This window comes from Bubalus bubalis, chromosome 11 (genome assembly GCF_019923935.1).
Source record: "Bubalus bubalis isolate 160015118507 breed Murrah chromosome 11, NDDB_SH_1, whole genome shotgun sequence".
Lineage (NCBI taxonomy): Eukaryota > Metazoa > Chordata > Mammalia > Artiodactyla > Bovidae > Bubalus > Bubalus bubalis.
In genome coordinates, this window is record NC_059167.1 from 40,354,630 (window position 1) to 40,381,147 (window position 26,518).

Here is a 26,518-nt window from a genome sequence, read left to right on the forward strand (position 1 = left end):
GCACAGGCTTAGATCCTTCCAAAGTAAACTTACCTTAAATACATATTTAGTAAATCAGATAACCCCAGTTAAAATAAACCAAAATATCTAACTCATTCATTCCCTGTTCTGCCTAGGAAACAGAGGAAACAGAATTTCCCTCTCTTCATGTATTCGCTCAAGCCATGGTTATTTATTGATTCCCTAGGATGTGCTACTGGAGAAGGCGATGGCACCCCACTCCAGTACTTTTGCCTAGAAAATCCTGTGGACGGAGGAGCCTGGTAGGCTGCAGTCCATGCGGTCGCGAAGAGTCGGAGACTACTGAGCAACTTCACTTTGACTTTTCACTTTCATGCATTGGAGAAGGAAATGGAAACCCACTCCAGTGTTCTTGCCTGGAGAATCCCAGGGACGGGGAAGCCTGGTGGGCTGCCGTCTATGGGGTCACACAGAGTCAGACACGACTGAAGTGACTTAGCAGCAGCAGCAGCAGGATGTGCTAGATGATATTGGGTATGATGCTCCTGTCATAGCTCCCACCACCCACCCCAGAATGACGGTCACTGTGCTTGTCAGTGACACCTTGTTAGTGTGTTATAGTCAGTTGGTTCCTAAAGCAGGGTGCGGCTTTTCTGTGAGCCCCCAAAAAAGGGGTTAAAGGTACAGGATTCTCTTCTCAGAAACTGGTTCCTCCTGGCCATGCCAGGTAACTTCTCAGTTTTATGGGCTTTTCAAATGTTCTGATTTTCAGGTATGTATGCAGGATATCTTATATGCTGACTTCAAGGGGTTTCCCTGGTAGCTCACCTGGAATCTGCCTGCCATGCAGGAGACCCCGGTTCAAATCCTGGGTCAGGAAGATCCCCTGGAGAAGGGATAGGCCACCCATTCCAGTATTCTTGGGTTTCCCTAGTGACTCAGTTAGTAAAGAATCCGCCTGCAATGAATGAGTCCTGGGTTCGATCTCTGAGTTGGGAAGATCCCCTGGAGAAGAGAATAGCTACCCACTCCAGTATTCTGGCCTGGAGAATTCCATGGATTAGTATTAGTATTAGTATTCCATGTATTAGTCCATGGGGTTGCAAAGAGTCAGATACAACTGAGTGACTTTTACCAGCATACTTTATTTCAGTTATAAAAGGGAAAGGATAGTTTGACTTAAGGGACAGTGTTTGGGGATATGAAATCTTAGAAATTATAGACACTATCCAATCCGGTCCCTTCTCATTTGAAAGATGAGTGTATTGGGGCCGCCCAGAGAGGTTTGTGACCTCTTCAACATTATACCCCCTCATAGTTATTGGTGGGGGGGAAACAGGACTAAAGACAACACTAGAATATCTTAGGTGGTCTTCATCCTTTACTGCATTGCTGCTCGACAGGCCATGCATTGCTCCCTTCCCCTCCTATCTTTTTTTCAGGACCGTATTTCCTTGTGTAACATAGTGGGAAGGCGTTATTAAAGCCCACAGAACGCTTTGTAGAGAAAGTGCCAATGTAGAACATGATGCAGCAGCTCTCCCTGCCCCTTTTGCACAGGTTGAGATATTTCTCCCAGCTATGCCCTGTGCAGGAAGATGCAGAAAAACACAAGGTTATGGGAGGGTTTTACTCTGAACACCAAGGACATTCTTTGGATACCAGGGATGGCTTCTGGGGGCCCTGTGGACCACCTAAAATGGAATGCAGAATTGGTTCTGGGTGCATGTTATTAGGGAGAGAATCAAAAGCTTCCTCAAGGATGTCTGTGATCCCCCAGAAGTTTAAGAACTACTTGAGTAGAATCTTGGTTAGGGTTTGTGGCTATCTGGGATGGGATGGTGATTGGAGGTATCAGTTTACAGCTTCCCAATACAGCAGAGTTCTGCAGATGTCATTTTCCTCTTATAAATGTAAGCAATGTATGGGCCTGAGGTTGATAATGGGACAAGGAGACCAAGAAATGACTGTTGGAATGGAGGAGGTTTACATGGGAGAGCAGGTGGCTTCTCCTTTCCCTTCCCTACAAACCCAACTCATTTTTCCTTCCTTGCTTGGAAATTTTACTTAGACTTATAACCTGGATTTCCAACAATTGGAAAATTTCATCTGATTTCAGTCTTCCCTTTTTTCTTGCTATTTCCATTACCTTCTTCTCTTTTCAAACTTTAAAAATCTTATTAGATCCACCAAAGTAGGGTGGTTGTATGAGGCCATGGGTAGGAGGAGAGATTGACTGCAGAAAAACTGGAGGGGATTTTAAGGGTAATTAAAATGGTCTTGATTGTATTGGTCACTGAACAACACACTGAAAGTGGATACATTTTATTATATGCAAATTATACCTCAATGTAGTTGACTTAAAACAAAAACCAAAAATTGGATTGTTTCTTGTTCACCTGGGTTCCCAGCTGATCACTTCTTTTTGTGAAAGCCACTGGTATGTAGAACTGGTACCTTTGTTTTGTGCATACTTAGATCTTCTGTCTAAGTATGTCCACTACTTCCTTTCCTGGCTTGCACCCCTGTGAGCCTCTCAGTTCCTTAGGGCCCAGCCCACAACTTGCCCTTTTCACTCTTCCTTGAGTTCTTTGTAGCTGTGAGCACTACACGAAAAAATGCCAGTCACTAATAATAATGAAGAGGCAAATGAAAGAAGTCCTTCAGTGTCACTAAGACACATGGAAAATTGTCTTCATCGCTTTTGCAGAAATTGAAGAAGGGTATGTGTCTTGATTAACCGAAGAGTGGATTCAAAGAAAGGCTGATGACTTGCAGTTAAGCCCCAGCTTTGTCAGTTAATCTATGTGTTTTGGGAAAGTTACTTAATTTCTCTGAGCTCTACTTTATATCTTTAAATGTAGGAATAAGACATTCCTACAAAATTCCTAAAAGTTGTTTTATCTACCTCTTCCAGATATATATATATATATATAGAGAGAGAGAGAGAGAGAGAGATACCTCCACAAATTATAAGACTATATGCAATTAGTGTTTTTATAATGTGCAATTAGCTAATAACAATAATCTTTTCTTCTAAAAAATAATTGTTTCTTTTTTCATTTGAAAAATACTGATCTTTTTAACAAAAGGAAGCTCTATTATTGAATTTTTTTTTATATTATTGAATTTTAATAGGGCAGTTTTAAAAAATATTTCCTAAAGCTTCAGGAATACTCTTATTACATGATTATGTAAGCAAGCATGAACAAGTATTTTAAGTTATAAATAGAAAATTCTCTTTGATCTGTTACTTCATTTTGGCATATTTGGGAGATCTTTACTTAGTGTCATTACCATTAGTAAAGTATTAATTTGGTCTACTCAAAAATGTATATTTCAATTTCTGTTCAGTTGATTTATTATGTTTATCAATATCAAATAATAATATTTATTAAATAACAATATGAACTCGTTTATATTTTTAAGTGAAAGTATTTATAGTTGAAATCACCCCTATGGATGGTTTCTGTTTTGGTTGATTTGTGTGATCTCATTATTTCTTAAATGTTACTCTCTTCTTTGTAATTCATTTAAAAAGAAAAGGTAAAGCTCAACCGTAGCAAATAAATTTCCAGAGAATCATTATCATTTGTTTCAAATTTGGTTTTTGAAAAGAAATCTGTGCTTTTTCAACTTTGTTCAGGATCTAAAACAACTCCAGTGTTTGCCAAGTTGGAAAGTAAAATATTAGGAGAAAATTTAATTTCCAAGTTCCCAAAAGGTCATGTAGAAGCAAATGAGGAAGATAAATTTAATTCATTCATTTTAAATAAAAATGACTTAAGTGCCCTTTAGAAAAAAGCACCATTTCAATAAATGTGTTTTAAACGGAAGTGACAATATCTATTGCTTTAGGAACAGATATGAAAAAAGTAAATCAACAATGATAAGCCCCACATAATAATCCACAGTGAGTCAGTAGAGGTTATGACAACAGCGGCCTGAAGGGTACAAATCGGCTATTAAAATGTCTGAGTTCATTATGTGTACAAAAGCTTTGTATCCTACTGAGAGGAAAGACCTGGGAATGGTACTTAGGGTTTATCTGTAATGTTCATGTTCAGGATAGAGTGCAATTTTAAGAAGTAATAGCATGTCTGTGAGTTTTCAGTTTTATTCCATGAACTAAAACAAATAGCCCCACTCCACAAAGAGGCAGAATCAAATGTCACCAGTTTGATCTATTTAAAAAATCTTGCTTTATCCCAGGAACCACTTCTAAGAACTCTTTTCAAAAAGATGGCATGGGAGGGGGTGGATCAAGAACCTACGTAAGTCTTATCCTGTGGCCCAGACTGACACTCCACACACAAGTTTGAAAGCTATTGAAGATGAAGCCACAAGGTAGAGAAATCCCAAACAGACATCTCTTGGAAACAGGAGCCCTTCTGAGATGAGACCCAGAGAGCCATGCTCTGTGTAAAGCTCATTCCCTATTGCTGATCTCTTTGACCATGAGTATCTTGACATCCTGGTGATTGTGATCGCCATTGCTTCATAGGAGTACATAACTAGTGAACAAAAGCAAGCTTCTGCCCAACTAATGTTCTAAGTAATGCAGGGCCTATGCTGCAGTCAGTGGAGAACACACAGTTTTAAACAGTGCAGCTTTCATACCTCATGCAGTACAGCCATAAGAAAAACAAAAAACAGTACTGTTTTTTCATGTACTCACTGATCATAAATAGCCTGGTGGTTGTATACTAGGCTCTGTGCTAGTAAGATTCAAATATGAATCACAAGCTATGAATCTCTGTCTTCTTAGAATTTTATAAGATCTTAGGGTCTAGTTTTGGTAACTGAATTCTTGCCTATTAAAGATCCTAAAGCAGCTTTTTTTTTTTTTTTTCCTGGATGTAGCTTAATTTCTTCATTACACTCATGTTTATTGAGTACCTTTTACTAAGCACGTTTTGGGGCAACAGATAGATCACTGCCCATGAGGACTGCCTGTTGTGCTGTGAAGACTAAACAGCAAGAAAGTAATGGTGGACTCTGAGGGCTTTGCCTTCAGAGAGTTCACCATTTCTGCATACTCTCTCTCTCTTTCTCTCTCTCACACACATGCAGCTTTTTATTCACTATTTACACACAGCATGCTGATGTTTATATGACATGATTTTTGTTTACCCCAGCCACTTAATATGCCACCCTTTTATTTATATGTCTTTGATTGTTGAAGGCTTTTCATTATACAGTGACACTTTCTAAAATGCTGATGCTCTATGAAATTGAATCACTCCTGAATTTTATTCATACTGCAGTAGGGTGGTGGGGTGACTAAATGGCTTTAAGCAGGCTCTGGAGTCAAAATGCCTAAGTTTGTATCTTGACACCACTACTCATTAATTGTGTGACACTAAACACATTACCTGTGGCCATCAGTTTCCCAATCTGTGAAATGGGGGTGATGATTAAACCCATATCATGGGATTGTGTAAGGGTTGATTAAGATGAGACTATAAAAGAACAGCCCAGGGACTTCCCTGGTGGTCCAGTGCTTAAGACTCTGCCCTACCAGCAAGGGGGTGTGAGTTTGATCCCGTTTCAGGAACTAAGATTCTGCATTTTGTCAGGCATGCTGCCCAGACATGCCCATGCGGCCAAATTTTTTTTTTTAATAAAATTTAAAAAAGAAACAACTCAGAGCCTGACACATAGTAGCACTCAATAAATGTTAGTATTCATATTATTATTGTCATTTATTATCATCATCGTTAGTTATCCACAAACACCCCAGATGGAACCAGAGATTAGTAGAAATAACACTCTAGAAGTAGTGAGTGTGTGTGTGCTGTCGCTTCAGTTGTGTCCAACACTTTGCAACCCTATGCACTGTAGCCCGCCAGGCTTCTCTGTCCATGGGATTCTCCAGGCAAGTATACTAGAGTGGGTTGCCATGCCCTCCTCCAGGGGATCTTCTCAACCTAGGGCTTAAACCCATGTCTCTTATGTCTCATGCATTGGCAAGCAGGTACTTTGCCACTGGCACCACCTGGGAAGCCCAAAAAAGGATAGGAAAGCATAATTAGAGGAAGGGTGCCAGCACTTAGCAGGGCGGTTGGAATGGCACTAAAGAAAAATTAAACACATCACTTTCCCTCTTCACCCTAATATGCTTGACTTCCCTACATCCTAGAGAAACATTTGATTCAGTGGTTAAAAGTTAAAAAAAAAATTGTAGCAATATCCAGCTTTAAGTTTTTTTTTTTTTTTTCATTCTTCCTATTTACTTCATTTTTTCCCCAAAAGATACTGAGAAAAAACAACAACAACAACAACATTCATTCATTGTTTTGATACATTTATGTGGAACATCCACTATGTGCTCTTACTTTGCTAGGTTGTGGAAATAGAGTGAGAAGTAATTAGGCAGGGCTCTCTGTTTGCTGTGCTGTCTGTCACTGGTTCACTCTAATACATCTGTTGTTGGGAACATGGAAAATAAATCCCTCCAGGAGTCAAGCATTCAGGCTGGGGCTCCAAAGATCGAGGCAAGGCCAGGTAGTTGTCCTCTCCTATCTTCACCACCTCTCCACATTTCCTCATACCATTACCTCTGCATTCACAAGGACAAAGAGGTTACTCTAGCATCATGAATAAGTGATAACAATTATGAAGATGAAGAAGAGGAGAATGTCAGTTGGAAACAGACTTACCATGAAATTAGTAAAGTTTAAGTTTCAGGAATCCTAGCTTTCCCAGGCAGCTTTGAGGCCCTAGGGAAAACCCTAATAACAGGTTCTTATAGTCATGGTGTTGGTGGTTTAATTGCTAAGTCATGTCTGACTCTTGCAACCCCATGGACTGTAGCTTGCCAGGATCCTCTGTCCAAGGGATTTCCCAGGCAATAATACTGAAATGAGCTTCCATTTCCTTCACCAGGGGCTCTTTCCAACCCAGAGATTGAACCCATGTCCCCTGCTTGGCAGGCAGATTCTTTACTGCTGAGCCACCAGAGTTTTTCATAAAATTGGCAAAAGGAAAATACTTATTTGATTTTCCTTAAAAGAGATCCCTCATATTATATAAATTTCAGTCTCTCCTCCCAACAAAAACAGTCCCCCCATGATAATGAGGCTGCTGATAGTTACTAGTTATCCTGCTTGGGCTTACCGGGTGCTAAACATAAGGTAAATGCTTGTCCTGTTATCCCACTTAATTCTACTGTTCTTCAGGCCCTCACTTAAAATAAGGATATAGAACTAACAGCAAGATTGAAAAACCGAGGTGTTAGGGGCAGCAAAGTCTACAAACCATGACTTGATCCCCAAGATCAAAGATTCAGAGAAATTTCTCTACAACAGTCTTTCTTCTCGAGGGGTCCATAAGATGTTCGAAGATATGGAAGGAGTCCATGAAGCTAGATAAACAAAATATATTTCTTTATTTTCACTAACCTCTGACTGAAACTTAACATCCTTTCAATTATGAATATAGTATCAAAATCTGTAGTATTAGCAGTTCTTATGATTTTGTTACCAATAGAAATGGAAAATATTTTCATAACACAGTTGTTTCAGGTATCTGAAAATAATTATGCTCAACACTGCTTCAAATTTTGGAAATTATTAGACCAGCTGCTAGAATTTTTTAATGTTTTAATGTAGAACACATGTATTCAGATCAGAGCAGATCAGTCGCTCAGTCGTGTCTGACTCTTTGCGACCCCATGAATCGCAGCACGCCAGGCCTCCCTGTCCATCACCAACTCCCGGAGTTCACTCAGACTCACGTCCATCGAGTCAGTGATGCCACTGTAATGCAAAGATTTTAAAAAATATTTTGATAAACATGTCTCAGGATAATTGGTTTATTTTGTTATCCTATGCTTTAGTTGTATGAATTTAATAACCTTCTGAGAAGAATGCATCGATTTCACAAGCCTGCTAATAGAGGTCATGACACAAAATGGAAAGCTTAAGGGTACTAGCTCACTTCCACTTCTGGTAAGAATGAGGGAACAGAGCCCGCATTTGTTCTCCTCCCTTCACCAACAAGAAATGGGCAAAATATATACAAAGCAACAGTTGTGAAATATTGAACAATAGGCAATATAAGACAGTGATACTTTACGTAAAGGAAAAAAATGAGGCAAGTCCTATAATTGTTTCAGTTTACTGCATTAAGATTTTACAGTAAAGGGGACCCAGACACATCCCAGTAATTCTCACTGGACTGAAGAGATAGAGTTGAGAATTCAGGGAGGTAAAGAGGTTATAATTTGTAGGACAGAATATAGGGGAGAACAAAGCAGCACAGAGAGAGACTTTTGGTATCTCCAAAGTTTTCTCCTTAAGTCATCTGCTTGATTCTGCTCACCAGAAGGATGTGATGAAACCACCATGTCTGGAGAAAGAGCTTATAATGGACAGGTAAAACAGTTCCAGGATATCACAAAACACTTGTGATAATTTTTGTTCCTAAGAGCCTGGGTGGGAAATCCTTGCAATAAACAGGGCTTTGGGTAAAGTACTTAGAACTGTATTGCTTTAATAGCACTGAAAAATTAGTCTTAAGCTGAAGGACACTGTGTGTATGTGTGTGTGTTTGCTCAGTCATGTCCAACTCTTCTTTGATCCCATGAACTGTAGCCTGCCAAGCTCCTCTGTCCATGGGATTTCCCAGGCAAGAATACTGGAGTGGGTTCCATTTCTTTCTCCCAACCCAAGGATTGCAAATGTTTCTCTTGCATTTCCTGCATTGTAGGCAGATTCTTTACCACTGAGCCACCAGGAATGCTCTGGTACCCCATAAAAAAAAAAGCTTGGAAAACTTACCAAGTAATTTATTTGAGTGACAGAACAAAATCCAAACATATATAAAAGAATATGAAAATATCCACCATCCCCCAAAATAAAATTCATGTCAAGCATCCAATAAAAGTTTACTGCAAAAAAGTATAATACACCCATTATTAGAAGAAAACGTCAATACAAAAGACTCAGAAATGACACCAATGAAAAAGTATCACATAAGAATATTACAATGATATTATAGATATATTTCATATTTTCAGAAAAGTAAAAGAAAGCACAAGCATGTTAAGTAGAGACTTGGAAGATATTTGAAAATACCCAAAGAAAGCATGAATATGAAAAAAATAACTGTCTGATATTTAAAAATACATAAAGAAGGCTGAGAACCAAAAAATTGATGCTTTCAAACTGTGGTGCTGAAGAAGACTCTTGATAGTCTCTTGGACAGCAGGAAGATCAAAGCAGTCAATCCTAAAGGTTATCAACCCTGAATATTCTTTAGAAGTACTGATACTGAAGCTGAAGCTCCAATACTTTGGCCACCTGATGTGAAGAGCCAATTCATTGGAAAAGACCCTGATGCTGAGAAAGACTGAAGGCAGGAGAAGAAAGGGATGACAGAGGATGAGATGGTTAGATAGCATCAATGACCCAATGGACATGAGTTTGAGCAAACTCTGGGAGATAGTGAAGGACAAGGAAACCTGGTGTGCTGCAGTCCATGGGATGGCAGCGTCGGATACGACTTAGCAATTTAACAACAAGACTGACATTGGCCACTGCAAAAGAAAAGATTAGTGAATTTGAAAACATGACAGTAGAAAATGATCATAATGAAACATACAGAGGAAAATAAAAGACTGAAAAATTAAAAATATGAACAGAGCATCAGTGAAGTATGGAAAAATTTCAAACAGCCTAATATATTTGTTATTGGAGTCCTCAATATGGAGAGAGATACATTAAAAAATTTTGAGGAAATAAAGGGTGAAAATTTTATAAATTTGATGAAAAATAAAAACTGAGAAATCCAAGAAACTATTTCAATAAATATCAAGGTAAGAACAAGAAGAAATCTTCATCAGACATTTCATAAATAAATTTCCAAAGTTGGTAAGAAAAAGAAAAAAAATTTTAAGTAACCAAAGGGAAAAAAGACAAAGTACATACATGGGTACATCAAGTACATTAAAAAGTACATAAAAATATTAGAATGATTGCAGACGTCTCATTAAAAACAGTGTAAGTCAGAAGATACAGGAGTGACATCTTTAATAAAGAGCAAAATTGTCAACCTAGAATCTGTATTCAACAAAAGTATCTCTCACATATGAAAACCAAATTAAAAAAATGTTTTCAGAGAAAAAAAATCTGAAATATCAATTTACACAAAAGAATGAAAAGCACTGGAAATGATATACATGTGAGTATTTTAAAATACTTTTTTTTCTTATTTTTAAAATACAATTGATTACTTAAAACAAATAATGTTGGCATATTGAGGGGATTTATTATTTATATAGTAGTAAAATATATGAGCGGTGGCTGCTCGGGCACAGGAGGGCCGAGAGGAGCTACTCCACATTCAAGGTCAGGAGGGGTGGCAGTGAAGAGATACCCCTCATCCAAGGTAAGGAGCAGCGGCTGTGCTTTGCTGGAGCAGCCATGAAGAGATACCCCATGTCCAAGGTAAGAGTAGCCATCATGGTCAACAAAAGAGTCCAAAATACAGTACTTGGATGCAATCTCAAAAATGACAGAATGATCTCTGTTCGTTTCCAAGGCAAACCATTCAATATCACAGTAATCCAAGTCTATGCCCCAACTAAAGAAGCTGAAGTTGAACGGTTCTATGAAGACCTACAAGACCTTTTAGAACTAACACCCAAAAGAGATGTCCTTTTCATTATAGGGGACTGGAATGCAAAAGTAGGAAGTCAAGAAACACCTGGAGTAACAGGCAAATTTGGCCTTGGAATACGGAATTAAGCAGGGCAAAGGCTAATAGAGTTTTGCCAAGAGAACATACTGCTCATAGTAAACACCCTCTTCCAACAACACAAGAGAAGACTCTACACGTGGACATCACCAGATGGTCAACACCGAAATCAGATTGATTATATCCTTTGCAGCCAAAGATGGATAAGCTCTATACAATCAGCAAAAACAAGACTGGGAGCTGACTGTGACTCAGATTATGAACTCCTTATTGCCAAATTCAGACTGAAATTGAAGAAAGTAGGGAAAACCACTAGACCATTCAGGTATGACCTAAATCAAATCCCTTATGATTATACAGTGGAAATGAAAATAGATTTAAGGGTGTAGATCTGATAGATAGAGTACCTGATGAACTATGGACGGAGGTTCATGACATTGTAAAGGAGACAGGGATCAAGACCATCCCCATGGAAAAGAAATGCAAAAAAGCAAAATGGCTGTTTGGGAGGCCTTACAAATATTTGTGAAAAGAAGAGAAGCAAAAAGCATAGGAGAAAAGGAAAGATATAAGCATCTGAATGCAGAGTTCCAAAGAATAGCAAGAGGAGATAAGAAAGCCTTCCTCAGTGATCAATGCAAAGGAATAGAGGAAAACAACAGAATGGGAAAGACTAGAGATCTCTTCAAGAAAATTAGAGATACCAAGGGAACATTTCATGCAAAGATGGGCTCGATAAAGGACAGAAATGGTATGGACCTAACAGAAGCAGAAGATATCAAGAAGAGATGGCAAGAATACACAGAAGAACTGTACAAAAAGGACCTTCATGACCAAGATAATCACGATGGTGTGATCACTCACCTAAAGCCAGACATCCTGGAATGTGAAGTCAAATGGGCCTTAGGAAGCATCACTACAAACAAAGCTAGTGGAGGTGATGGAATTCCAGTTGAGCTATTTCAAATCCTAAAAGATGATTCTGTGAAAGTGCTACACTCAATATGCCAGCAAATTTGGAAAACTTAGCAGTGGCCAGAGGACTGGAAAAGGTCAGTTTTCATTCCAATCCCAAAGAAAGGCAATGCCAAAGAATGCTCAAACTACCGCACAATTGCCCTCATCTCACATGCTAGTAAAGTAATGCTCAAAATTCTCTAAGCCAGGCTTCAGCAATACGTGAACCATGAACTTCCAGATGTTCAAGCTGGTTTTAGAAAAGGAAGAGGAACCAGAGATAAATTGCCAACATCGGCTGGATCATCGAAAAATTAAGAGAGTTCCAGAAAAACATCTATTTCTGTTTTATTGACTATGCCAAAGCCGTTGACTGTCTGGATCACAATAAACTGTTTAAAATTCTGAAAGAGATGGGAATACCAGACCACCTGACCTGCCTCTTGAGAAACCTATATGCAGGTCAGGAAGCAACAGTTAGAACTGGACATGGAACAACAGACTGGTTCCAAATAGGAAAAGGAGTATGTCAAGGCTGTATATTGTCACCCTGCTTATTTAACTTCTATGCAGAGTACATCATGAGAAACGCTGGGCTGAAAGAAGCACAAGCTGGAATCAAGATTGCCGGGAGAAATATCAATAACTTCAGATATGCAGATGACACCACCCTTATGGCAGAAAGTGAAGAGGAACTCAAAAGCCTCTTGATGAAAGTGAAAGTGGAGAGTGAAAAAGTTGGCTTAAAGCTCAACATTCAGAAAACTAAGATCATGGCATCTAGTCCCATCAGTTCATGGCAAATAGATGGGGAAACAGTGGCTGACTTTATTTTTCTGGGCTCCAAAATCACTGCAGATAGTGATTGCAGCCATGAAATTAAAAGACGCTTACTCCTTGGAAGGAAAGTTATGACCAACCTAGACAGCATATTAAAATGCAGAGACATTACTTTGCCAACAAAGGTCCATCTAGTCAAGGCTATGTTTTTTCCAGTAGTCATGTATGGATGTGAGAGTTGGACTATAAAGAATGCTGAGCACCGAAGAATTGATGCTTTTGAACTGTGGTGTTGGAGAAGACTCTTGAGAGCCCCTTGGACTGCAAGGAGATCCAACCAGTCCATCCTAAAGGAGATCAGTCCTGGGTGTTCATTGAAGGAACTGATGTTGAAGCTGAAACTCCAATACTTTGGCCACCTGATGCGGAGGGCTGACTCATTTGAAAAGACCCTGATGCTGGGAAAGATTGAGGACAGGAGGAGAAGGGGACAACAGAGGATGAAATGGCTGGATGGCCTCACCAACACAATGGACATGGGTTTGGGTGGACTCCGGGAGTTGGTGATGGACAGGGAGGCCTGGCATGCTGTGGTTCATGGGGTTGCAAAGAGTTGGACATGACTGAGTGACTGAACTGAACTGAACTGATGGTTTACAGTAGTCATGGATGTGAGAGTTGGACTGTAAAGAGGACTGAGCACTGAAGGATTGATGCTTTTGAACTGTGGTGTTGAAGAAGACTCTTGAGAGTCCCTTGGACTGCAAGGAGATCAAACCAGTCAATCCTAAAGGAACTCAATTCTAGGTATTCATTGGAAGAACTGATACTGAAGCTGAAGCTCCAATACTTTGGCCACCTAATGCAAAGAGCCAACTCATTAGGAAAGAACCTGATGCTGGGAAAAAGTGAAGGCAGGAGGAAAAGGGAACAGCAAAGGATGATATGGTTGAATGACATCACTGACTCAATGTCCATGAGTTTGAGCAAATTCTGGGAGATGGTAAGGAACAGGGAGGCCTGGCATGCTGCAGTCCATGGGGCTGCAAAGCGCTGGACACTACTGAGCAACTGAACAAAAAAATGATAGAAGAAATTATACCATGATAGCACTATTTATTAATAAATGTATTGATAATTTATTAATAAAACAAAACAGAGTGGCCATATTGATAACATAAAAAGAATATGGCCCATGGATAAAGTTCATCATTTCATAGACAAAGAGGTTAATTTATCAAGAGAACATGACAATTCTAAATATTTATGCACTTAAAGATTCCAAATATATGAAGCAAATGCTGATAGTATAATATAAGAGGAGAATTACAAATCAACAATCATAGTTGGAGATTTCAATAACCTTTTTTCAATATCAATAGAAAATGTATATTAAATTAAGCTATAGAAGACAACACTATCAACCAATTTGCCCTAATTGATGTTTATGGAAGACTCTATCCAATAATTAAATGATACATATTGTTTTTCAAGTGCTCATGGAACATTTACCAAAATAGACAATATTCTGACCATGAAACAGGTCTTTTAAATTTTATAAGGACTCTAGATATTTAAAGTATATTCCCTGACCACAAGGGAATTAACTTAGAAGTCAATAACAGAAAGGTAACTGGAAAATTCCCAAGTATTTGGAAATTAACTAGCACACTGCTAGTTAACTTGTGTATCAAAGAAGAGATCAAAATGGAAATCAGGATGTTTTTGAACTGAATGAAAGGAAAAACATGATAAATAAAAATCTGTAAAATGCTGGTATCACAGTAATTAGAGGTCGATTTATAGCAATAACCCCCGTTATTAGGAAAGACTAATGGTCTCAAATAAATGGCCTAAGCTTTCACCTAAAGAAACTAGGAGGGACACAAGCAATTTAAGCCAAAGTAAGCAATAGAAAGGAAACAGTAAGAATATGAGCCAAGAATACTATTTTAAAACTGTAATAAATAATGTCAGTTATAATCTGACAGCAAGATCTTAAAGTAAGCCCCAATAATTCCTACCTTCTTGTGTTCAAGACTTTGTGTAATCTCCACCCCTTGAGTGTAGGTGGAACCTGTGACTTGTTTCTAATCAGTTAAATATGTTAAAGGTGATGGTTTGTCAGTCCTGTAAGTAGGCTATGCCATATGACAAAGAGATAGGGTACAATGCTTATCATAATGTTGCAATGTATAAAGCTCTATCTTATCAGACTCAAGCCAGAGACTCATCATAGGCTTGATGGAGTAATTGGATAAGTTGGAGAAACCCATGTGGAAATGACATATAGACAGCCTCTAGGAACTTCTGGTGGCCACAGTGATCTGAGAGCAGTCTTTAGCCAACTTCCAGCAAAAATCCAGTTCCCTCAGTCAAACAGCTGTAGGGAAATTAATTCTGCCAATAACCTGAATAAACTTGAAGTCAGATTTGTTTCAGTTGAGCCCCCAAATAAGAACATAACCCAGCAACTCCTTGATTGCAGCCCTGTAATATAGGTTTTGGACTGAATTACTAGAACTTGCATATGAATTGTATGTGGATGGAGTTATAGGAGGGTCTGAGAAAGAAGAGAATGAAGAATGACCTAGCTTGACTTGGCACTGGGTACATGGTGACATACTAAATTGAAGATCATGGGGTAATAAATGGGATGCTGAGTGTGGGAATCAAGATTCCTGTATTGACTGTACTAAGTTTGAGATGCCTGTAATACCTGAAAGAGAAATTAAAACTTGTAAAATAACCACAAGACAAATTATACATTTTCTTACTTTTTCCTGCAGCCTTTTATTTAAACCAACACTAGATTTTATTAACAATAGAGAAAAACTCTCTTAAATTCTTCTGAAGAAGATTTTGTCTTTCTGACAGTACCAGAGATAACTGTCTGGAGGGACATGTGGAGTAGTAGAGAATATACTATATTTGGTCCTTCTGCTTCAGTTTTCTAAATAACACATTAATTTATGAAATAAAATTCAGTACTAAAAATCAAATTCACTAGCTCTTCCACTGACCTTTTAAACTCTTTAGATCCCTATATTCAAATCCCCAAGTCAGAGAGTTTAAAAATCTGACACAGAGACTAAGAAAAATGTCTTTTTTCTAGGTTTTGTTAAAACATAGTTAGGTAAGGTTAAAGTCTTCCTAATTAGCCATCCCACAGCTGTGTCTTCTCATTTGCAAACAAATGACACTCAGCTAAGAGGAGGAATTCTCCTCTTGTGAATTCTCAGAAATTATTTAGAAATTACTTAGAATCTAATTTTTATACCCAGGGATCCTAGTAAGAAGTCAGTTTCATTACTGCTTATCAGAAATTACTTTTCTTCTCAAGTCCTTTTTTACCCTGAAAGAGCAATTTTGATAAGAAGTGAAGATTTGAGTCAGAGGGGAAAATCATTGCAAGGAGTGATCAATGAAGTCCAGTTAGCCAGGCTTATTTAGAGTTGCTGAGAAATCTTCTTGCCAGTGTCCAAATCTTGCAAAATAATAAGTACCCTACTCAAAATGTGCTTTGAAAGCACTGGAGAAAAATCATATATCTGTTATGATTAAAGCTACATCATGATAGCATATGCTTGAGGACAGAGTATAAGCAGGAGTAAAGACAACTGAAAACAGGTGATTTGTTAGTGTTACATGATTTGGGGCTTTGTTTCTCTGAGTCCTGCCTTTTATGTAGATAATTCTGTGAGACAGGGATGGGAAACATTGAAATGTACTAAAAAATCCCATAATTTTTATTTCTCCAAAGAAGACTTACAGATGACCAACAAACACATGAAAAAATGTTCAACATTGCTTATTTTTAGAGAACTACAAATCAAAACTACAATGAGGTACCACTTCAAACCAGTCAGAATGGCCATCATCAAAAAAATCTGCAAACAATAAATGCTGGAGAGGGTGTGGAGAAAAGGGAACCCTCTTGTACTGTTGGTGAGAATGTAAATTGATGCAGCCACTATGGAGAACAGTGTGAAGATTTCTTTAAAAAACTAAGAATAAAACTACCATATGACCCAGCAATTGTATTGCATATACCCTAAGAAAACCATAATTGAAAGAAACACATGTACCCCAGTGTTCACTGTAGCACTACCTACAATAGCTTGGCTGTGAAAGCACCTAGATGGTCATTGACAGATGAATGGATAAAGAAGTTGCAGTACATATATACAATGTAATATTGTATGTGTGTGTGCTTAGTTCCACAGTCATGTCCAAGTCTGTGTGACTGGGGCCTGTGAGGCTCCTCTGCCCATGGAGTTTTCCAGGCAAGTATACTGGAGAAGGAAATGGCAACCCACTCCAGTGTTCTTGCCTGGAGAATCCCGGGGACGGGGGAGCCTGGTGGGCTGCCATCTATGGGGTCACACAGAGTCAGACACGACTGAGGCGACTTAGCAGAAGCAGCAGCAGCATACTGGAGTGGGTCACCATTCCCTTCTCCAGGGGATCTTCCCAACCCAGGAATCAAACCCACATCTCCAGCATTGGCCAGCAGGTTCTTTACCACTGAGATACCTGGGAAACCAATGGGATATTACTCAATCATAAAAAGGAATGAATATGAGTCAGTTCTAGTGAGGTGGATGAACCTAGAGCCTGTTATACACAGTGAAGTAAGTCAGAAAGAGAAAAAATATTGTATAGTAATGCATATATATGTAATTTATAAAAATGGTTATTGATGAACCTATTTGGAGGGCAGGAATGGAGATACAGATGTAGGGAACAGACTTGTGGACATGGGGGGAAGCTGAGGATAGGACGAATTGAGAAAGTAGCATTGACATATATACACTATCATGTAAAATAGCTAGTTACTGGGAACTTGCTGTAGAACACAGGGAGCCCAGTCTGGTGCTTTGTGACAACTGAGAGGGGTGGTAGAGGGTGGGTGTGGAAGGGAGGGTCAAGAGGGAAGAGACATATGTATACTTATGGCCAATCCATGTTGTATGTATGGCAGAAACCAACACAACATTGTAAAGCAATTATCCTCCAATTTAAAATTAAAAAAAAAAACCTCTTAATTATTATGTAACTTGAAATAGGATCATCAAACTATGAAAACAGCAAATCTCCATTTTGGTAAACATTATATTTTTAGTAAATATTCAAATAAGTATCTAAAATTTAAAATGTTTGTTACCAGTGAGTATTTTAGTATGTAAGAGCAGATATAATAACTTAGAAATTAATTCAACTAAATTTGCCTGTGTCTTAGGAAATTACTGTTAATATTTGTCCTAAGCAGGCATACTGAATCCTTTCCATGGCCCACAAGGCCCCAAATGATCTAAGTCCTGCCTTCCTTTTCCTGCGTCTTCTCAACACTTCTGTCTGTCATCCTGCTTCAGTGGTACTAATCTTCCTGCTTATCCTTGAACGAGCTCACTTGCATCCTAGGGCCTTTGTACTTGCTCTTTTCTCTGCCTGTACCACTCTTCCCTCGATCTTTGTATCACTACCTTCATCCAGTTATTAGAATGTGATTTCCTCCAAGAGACCTTGTGTGACTACACCATCTGAAGTAATTGCACGCCCACTTCTGCCATCCCCAGCAGTCCCTCTCCATCTCATCACATCATTATTATTTCCACATAGCAGATGCCTCACGATCTGAATTGCCTTTAGTCACTGTACCGTGTGTTTGTTGTCTGTCTTTCTCCAACACAATAACACACACACACACACACTTGAACGTAAACTCTATGAACACACACACCTTATACCTTCCCTACCACCACCATTATATCTGCAATACCTGAAACATTATTTAGTATAAAGAAGGCATTCTGTAATATTTAGCAGATCAGTGGTTAAATTGAATCTGGTAGAACAAGAATCTGAGATTTGTCTGTCAGATTTAATAATCCTATGAAAATATAATAGATGGCATGGGGCCAGGTTTCCATCATTACAACTTGTAATAGTAGTACTTCTATTACTCTCTAAGTAAATTCTTCTTGATAATGTGAGGTGTACAGGATATTAGGAAGAGGCTGCTTCTTGGAAATTTCACTGCTTCTTGTACTTAGATGACTCATTCTATTTGGAATGGAAAATCTGGTCCTTCTTTGTTAATTTAAGAAGGATGAACTAAGGTCAATATAAACACACAACTAGTCCCAAAGGGATAAGATCCATAAGATTAGAACTTCCACATGCATGACACATTTGTATAATATGTGGAGAAAATATATGTTGCTGTTTCCATACTGACATTTATACTGTGTTGGAAGGAACAGGCTATAAATGTGCACTGGTTCAAGTCAGTATAGCAGATTTGATCCAGCTGCATGAAAAAGGCCATCCTTGTGCATTACCAAAGAATACTGAATATTCATGAGGGTATCATTTGGTGATTCTAGATATTGATTGTTTTTGGCTTTTTACATCCATCTAGCGTAATTCATTTCCAGTCTTGGTACTGACATCCAGACCACTCCAGTATGATATGTTCTCTCCATTTTTTCTGACATCCTGTAGCAATTATTGATAATTAAACATGTCCTGTCTTGTGCTATTTCGGTTGTCTTGAACTCTTATTTGAGGTTCTTTTTGTTTCAATTGTTTGGGGCTATTAAAATAATAAGACATCATTTCTTATCTACCCAACTAGAATTTTGGGGCAGAGGAGACACATTTAAACCTTTTTTATTCCCCAGTACTGAGCCTTATGTAGCAGGAAAGCACTATTGTATGTCGCCTGACCAATGACTCTAGAAGGTGAAAGCCAGACCCCAAATGCCCCATCTCAGCTTTGATCTTCTCAAGTGGGAAACGTATAGTGTTTTTGCAAAGAGTGAACCTATTTCCTACGGTATCTCTGAGTATTGATCTTAGTGATGCTGTTATTACTTGGACATAAGCTTATTTCTTGCTTCTCTGCCATGAGAGATTAAAATGTTAGCTGTAATGAACTAGAGTTAAGACTATCAAGTTGTTCAGGTTCTCAGAGAAAATGAAAAACACATTAAATGTGGTGGTTTGTTGTTGTTTTTTCCTGCTTCTGTGAGCCATAGCAAATTGTAATTACTCTGTTTACAATGAACAGATAAAAGGCTTTCTTCTTCTTCTTTGTTATTAAGGTTAGGCAGAAATATAGGTAATTTTATCTCTCACCAAGGGCTTCCTTGGTGGCTCAGAGGTTAGAGCGTCTGCTTGGAATGCAGGAGACCTGGGTTCGATCTCTGGGTCAGGAAGATCCCCTGGAGAAGGAAATGGCAGCCCACTCCAGTACTCTTTCCTGGAGAATCCCATGGATGGAGGAGCCTGGTAGGCTACAGTCCACGGGGTCGCAAAGAGTCGGACATGACTGAGCGACTTCATTCATTCACTATCTCTCATGAAGATGACTTAATTCACCCTCAGTGGAGAGCGTGAAATGCTGAAGTAAAGCTAAAACTTGTTTTTTAAGAACCCAATATTTGTGTCCCTGTATGTTGCTGGTCTGGTTTGTAATTCACTAAATCCCTTAGCAAGACAGATGGCATTGAAAGAGGCTCATGGACAGAAAGAAAATGCCTAACCATGAAGGATGTAGATACAAAATTGGTTCAGTAAATGACCTTGGATGTAGAAAAGATTTTTTTAAGAGAAGGATCTTCAGTAAGTAAATAAGAATACCTCAGATTCCAGAAGGGATAGTAACAATCCACTGTAGTGATAACAGAAACAACCAGGATCTAAATCTAATTAGGTTTTCATTTTAGTACAAGACTTCCAATTGCAAGCTGGCTGACACAGTGTGCTCTGAATGGGGCTTGTAATTTTCCCCTTGAAATACTATTCAAACTGTCCTTCAGAGGCCCTGCAATGCTCTACCTGGTCCTTCACAATTATCCAATTGTGTGTATCATTTTTCTCATAACTCAAAATCTTCTCTGTCATATACTTTTTCTTGATCATAACAAGTTCTCTTGACTCAACTTTGAAGCCTTTACATTTTGTCTAAATCATAACATATATAGCAATTTTTAGTGATTTCCAAATATAAAGTGGTTTAGTGGTTTTAGCTAAAGTAGATGGTAAGAAGGTATCTTGAAAGACCCAAGAGCTGTATGGCCACAACATATGTCGATGGCATATGGGAGGCATCCCAGTGGGCCCAGAGAGACAGATTTTAAAGTCAGACAAACTTTGATTTGAAACATCTCTCTTCCTCTTGTTAGTTAATTGTGTAACTTGTATTTTTCCTGTAGTTTTTAAAGCAAGTTATCATAGACTGGGTGGTTTAAAACAAAAATGTATTCTGTTGTAGTGGAGGCTGAAAGTCTGAAATCAAGGTGTCAGCCAAGCCATGAAGGTTTTAGGAAGAATCTGTTCGTTGCCTCATCCAGCTTCTGGTGATTCCAGGCTTGTGACTGCATCACTCCAATCCTCTCTTCTGTGGTCACATCGCCTCCTTCTCTTCCGTATGTCTTCTCTGTGTGTCCATCCCGAAGTTCCCTCTGCCTCTCTCTTATAAGGGTACATGTGGTTGTCTTTAGGGCCCACTTAGATAATCCAGAATAAACTCCTCCTCTCAATATCCTAAACTTAATCACATCTTTTGCCAAATATGTTAATATTCACAGATTCTATGGTTAGGGCATGGATATATCATTTTAGGGGGCATATTTCAACCTATGAATAAAAGGAGTGAGAGTGTTAGTTTCTCAGTCCTATCAACTCTTCATGATCCCATGGAATGTAGCCCGCCAGGCTCCTCTGTCTGTTGAATTCTCCAGGCAAGAATACTGGAGTGGATTGCAATTTCCTTCTCCAACGGATCCTCTCAACCCAGGAATTGAATCCGGATCTCCTGCCTTGCAGGCAGATTCTTTATCATCTGAGCCACCAGGGAAGCCATTCTACTTATACGGTGCCCTAACAAGAGATTTTATTTTGGAGGGTTATAGTTCTTCATCAATAAAATGAGGTCTATGAGCTTTCATTGTCATGACTATTAAATATATTTTCTGTGTAAAACATGTTTTCCAGATTCACAGAAATAGTAAATAATAAAAAGTATTAATGTGGATGGACCATTTACTGCTATTCTAATAAATTCAGCCCCTGTAGCATAGTGTCCTTAGAGGTGTCTTGTATGCATGCATGCTCAGTCACTCAGTCGTGTCTGACTCTCTGCGACCCCATGGACTGCAGCCTGCCAGACTCCTCTGTCCACGGGATTCTCCAGGCAAGAATACTGGAGTGGATTATCATTAATAGGTGTCTTATTTGCTCTTATTAAGAAATGTATTCATAATATTATATGACTGGGTCTAGAAGATCCCCTGGAGGAGGGCATGGCAATCCATGCATTCTGCTTCAGATGCTTTTGATGATACCTGTGTTCTCTGCTGCTGCTGCTGCTAAGTCGCTTCAGTTGTGTCCGACTCTGTGTGACCCCATAGACGGCAGCCCACCAGGCTCCCCTGTCCCTGGGATTCTCCAGGCAAGAACACTGGAGTGGGTTGCCATTTCCTTCTCCAATGCATGAAAGTGAAAAGTGAAAATGAAGTCGTTCAGTCGTGTCCAGCTCTTTGTAACCCCATGGACTGCAGCCTACCAGGCTCCTCCATCCATGGGATTTTCCAGGCAAGAGTGCTGGAGTGGGGTGCCATTGCCTTCTCCTCCTGTGTTCTCTGCATCGTATCAAATCACTGACTAGTACTAGTGCTCAGGTTCACGCCAAGGACAAGCTTCCTGATACACCCCAGATACACCTGCAGTGTATCCCATGGCCATGTCTGCTTTTCACTTCTCTGAGATTATTGGTTTGAGGAGCTGCTGGTATGCTGCCATGGTAAGCTCTCAAGATGCCCAAGTTATAGCATATCCTTTGCAGTACTACATCTCCACAAACCACCTGCACCCTTGCCAAAATGGAAACTCACTTCTCTATCTCTCAAATTTAATTTAAATACCACTTTAATAGACAAGTGCCATATACATGGGTCCATGCCCAGTTAGGTCAGGACATAAACCCAAGTGACAGTCCCATGGGTTGCCCTACCCCACTGATAAATGAAGTCTTGTTGTGGACCAAGTATGTTTGTCTGAATTAGTACTCAACTTAAGTTTTTAAGTCTCTTGTGTAAATGGAAAAATAATTCCACAGAATCCCACTGATGAATAACACTGAGACTCAAACTAGAAATCCCCCCTCCTCTTCTCCTACACTTCCTCTTTGTCCTAGTCCACAACCCTCATTGCTCACATATATACAAGAAATTCTGCTGCACAGCATCTGGGATATAGTAGGTTCTCAATAAACACAAGAACTTCTTCTGTCCTATACCCCCAGTGCTCTGCACATGTTAAATAATCAATAAACATTCTTTGACTAGTGATATATGGATCTTTATTGTATAAAAAATAGGAATATCCCTCATAATGCTATAATCACTTAAATTGTGCCTTTAACTTAAACCTCCACCATTCTTAATTGTCTGGTTATTAATAATAAGCCCCTAAGCATAGACCTCTGTACATTCATATGTGTGTAAATAATTGTCCACATGCCATTTAAAGTTCTTATTTCTTAGACACTCCCTATGCAACATTGCTAGTGGTGCTAAGCTCTTTTATAGCCTATGAAAGAGAAAGGCCCCTAACTTTATGTTATAAATCCAGGGAGGAGTCTTGCCAACTTTACAGGGATATTTACCTAGGGGTTTTCTCCAGAAAGAAACATACTTTCCTGATACGTTTTTCTTTTGGCATACTTTGAAGATGCCAAAATGTTCATATTTGTAATTTTCATGGAGAAAATTCAAAGAAAGAATTTTGATCGTTGTTTAAAAAACGAAAGCCTGACGACCTAGAAAATCACTCACATCAGGGAAAAAGCCCCTTGTGCCCTCCTGATGCAAAGTTGGGATCCTTTTAGAAGTTGTGTGCCAAATTTCCAAGCATTTATTGTAATTTATGTTTCATGGACCAGTAATCATCCCTTACCCCTGAAATTGTTGTGGATTGACATACTCCAGGTCTGCTGGGGCCAAGGGAATTAAAGTAATTATGGTGTAAACATACTGGTATTTATGCTAATGCTTGCTGGAAAATGCAACCTGGAGAAGGTGAGTCGACTCAAGGCCTTGTATCCCAAGTGTATTCTCATTAAATGTGTGAAGGCTGGAAATGCAAGAAGCCTGGCAAATTTGAAGGAAAATGCAACTTGAACATGTTAGCTAAACAGTAGATTTAGAAGCAAAGGAAGGGATGGAGGAATTAAAAATGGTATTTAATTAGGGATAAACTAATTTAGAGTTCATCTAGATATGTGGGAAATGGGAGTGGGATGGTTTATCTATCTTATGACATCCCTTTTATACACCATGACATTTTGCTTGGAATAAGGATTTTGACCCTTTGCTTTCTCTAACGATGCTAAGGGAAATTTGGTGTAATTTTTTTTTTTTTTTTTAATCATCATGGGTTTCTGTAGAACCTAACCTAGCAGCATTGGGGCCATTTAGCAGATGTGCCTGCTAGAGTGGCAAGTAGAAGACAGATTTGAACCCCATCTGTGGGCCTTAGTTTTCTCTCTCATCTGTAGTGTGGGAAATGATAACATTGACTGGGCTGTTTTGAGATTCAGATTACACAGTTAACGTAACAGTGCTTGGTGAAGCATAGGCTTGTATACATGTTATTAAAAAACAGGCTTGTGCCACTGTTTGTCACTTGCTACGTTATACCTGACTGCCTTCTAGTTGGAAATAAAATACAGACAAGGAAATCAGAAATTTCAACCTCCTTTCTAATTTAAATAATATGTGATACTATATGCAGATATATATGTATACCTTTACACATATATGAGGCTTCCTTGGGAGCTAAGCTGGTAAAGAATCCGCCTGTAACTCAGGAGACCCCAGTTCAGTTCCTGGGTCAGGAAGATCCCCTGGAGAAGGGTTAGGTTACCCACACCAGTAAAGAATCTGCCTGCAGTGTGGGAGACCTGAGTTCAATCCCTGGGTTGGGAAGATCCCCTGAAGGAGGGCATGGCAACCCACTCCAGTATTTTTGCCTGGAGAATCCCAAGGAACAGAGGAGCCTGGTGGGCTACAGTCCATGCAGACACAAAGAATCGGACACAACTAAGCACAGTAGGGCCACCTACTTATTACCTTCATCATTTTTCCTCTATTGGTATATCAAAAGTAATATTGTTTAAATATTTTTAAAAAATTGACTCAGTCTTAAATTTAAAATCATTTTAAAAGGAAACACTTTATCTCTACCATAAGTAGATAAAAGAAAACTCCTACGGTTTGTGAGAAATAGAAATGCAGTGGAAACAAACATGATTAATAAGAACTGGTTGAATCTTGTGATCTGCCAAGACCTATGTTAGTTAAAAGAGAGATTGGCAAAGTTAGAGACATACTTTAATCAAAATAAGACTTCTTCCTTAAGTTCACCAGAACAACTGAAAAGAAATTAACAGTGTCATATGTGCCCTCATGTTACCTCACCCATGTCTGCGTTCTACCTAAACAGTCATATTTCCTATAGTAACCATGTTGCATCCCTTCTAAGGTCCAGTACAAGGCTCTCAGCCCACATATTGATTCTGTATGGAGAAATATTTTTGGTTGAAGCCCTTAAATTGCTTAGATAAACTGGGATTATGAACTTAGTTCCAATTTATTTTCTGTTTCTTGAGTAAACTTTAGGCAATACATTTTCACTGCATTTGTAGGTATTTCAATGTCTTTATATTTGTTTTCTTTAATTTCCTATAGAATGCAGAGCCCTGGATCTCTTGGCCACTAACTGAGAGCCTGGAATCCTGAAGAAGACCAAGACTCCTTACAGTAAGACATGGGTCTTTTGCAATTTTGTCTCTTCCACATGTGTATACTACTACTTGATTTGAGTTTGAATGTGAAAGTTTCATTCTTCTTAGGGAAATATCTGTCATCTAGTCTGGATTTGTGCCTCAACATTAGCACTCAACTAGCATTAACTACAGTGTTCAGCTTGGATTAGCTCTTTAGATTGAATCCTTGATACAGTATAGATCAAAATTCAAGTTTTATCATGATTTTTTAAACCTGCATTGCCAATTTAGGAAAAACAGAAATGGAGGAGAATAAGGATAAATAATAGAGGCACTGCTTCAAAGCACAACATTTGAATAATAATCTAGGTCTGTTTACTGCATGCCATAAGCTAAACATGCTTTACAGGGGTGTTTCCAAATTTAAATCAATGTCAAGTGTATTGTTTTCACAGCTAAATATATATACTGTAACAGCCATGTCTGGCAGGCAGTTGATGGAGCAGAAGTTGTGTGGTGTGCATAGAAGGAAATGGCTTCCCAGGGGGTGCTAGTGGTAAAGAATCCACCTGCCAACGCAAGAGATGCAAGAGACATGGGTTCGATCCCTGGGTTGGGAAGATCCCCTGGGGTAGGAAATGGCAACCCACTACAGTATTCTTGCCTGGAAAATCCCATGGATAGAGGAGCCTGGTGGGCTACAGTCCATAGCATTGCAAAAAATTGGACACAACTGAGCAGCTAACACTTTTGATAGAGGGAAATACTCATGATTATGATCTAGTGACACAAGAAGAAGAAATCAAGTACCAAAGAAAGACAGTTAATTGGCTGGGACATGAGACCACTTTGTCTCCTGAATAGCAGGGCATCAAGCAGTTCTATTCAAACAGTGACAGTGTTATAGGGTGAGTGAGTGAGTGAGCATCATGGTGACTGAACATACTGATAGACTGCTACAGTGATGGTGTTGAAATCATTGCTGACTCAGTGCAGTTTTAAGTCTTTTAGTCCCGTAAATGGGTCTCCATGATTCTAGTATTTTAAAGTTTCCACCTCCATAGGGGGGAAAAAAGGTGGAATTCAGAACATTCAGGATTCCTCTCTCTCCTAAGGAACTTTTTTCTTATTTCTTGAATTATGTGCTGATACATTCTTTGCTTAAACTACAGTCTATCCAGTCATTCTCTGGATGTCCTAATCTTCATGTCCTATGCAATCTGTTATAAAGACTGCTGCTCTGGTGGACAGGACCCTATAATTTTTATGTCTACTTTGTCAGTGAGGCCCTGTACCAAAGTAAAAGTTAATTCTCAGAAAAAG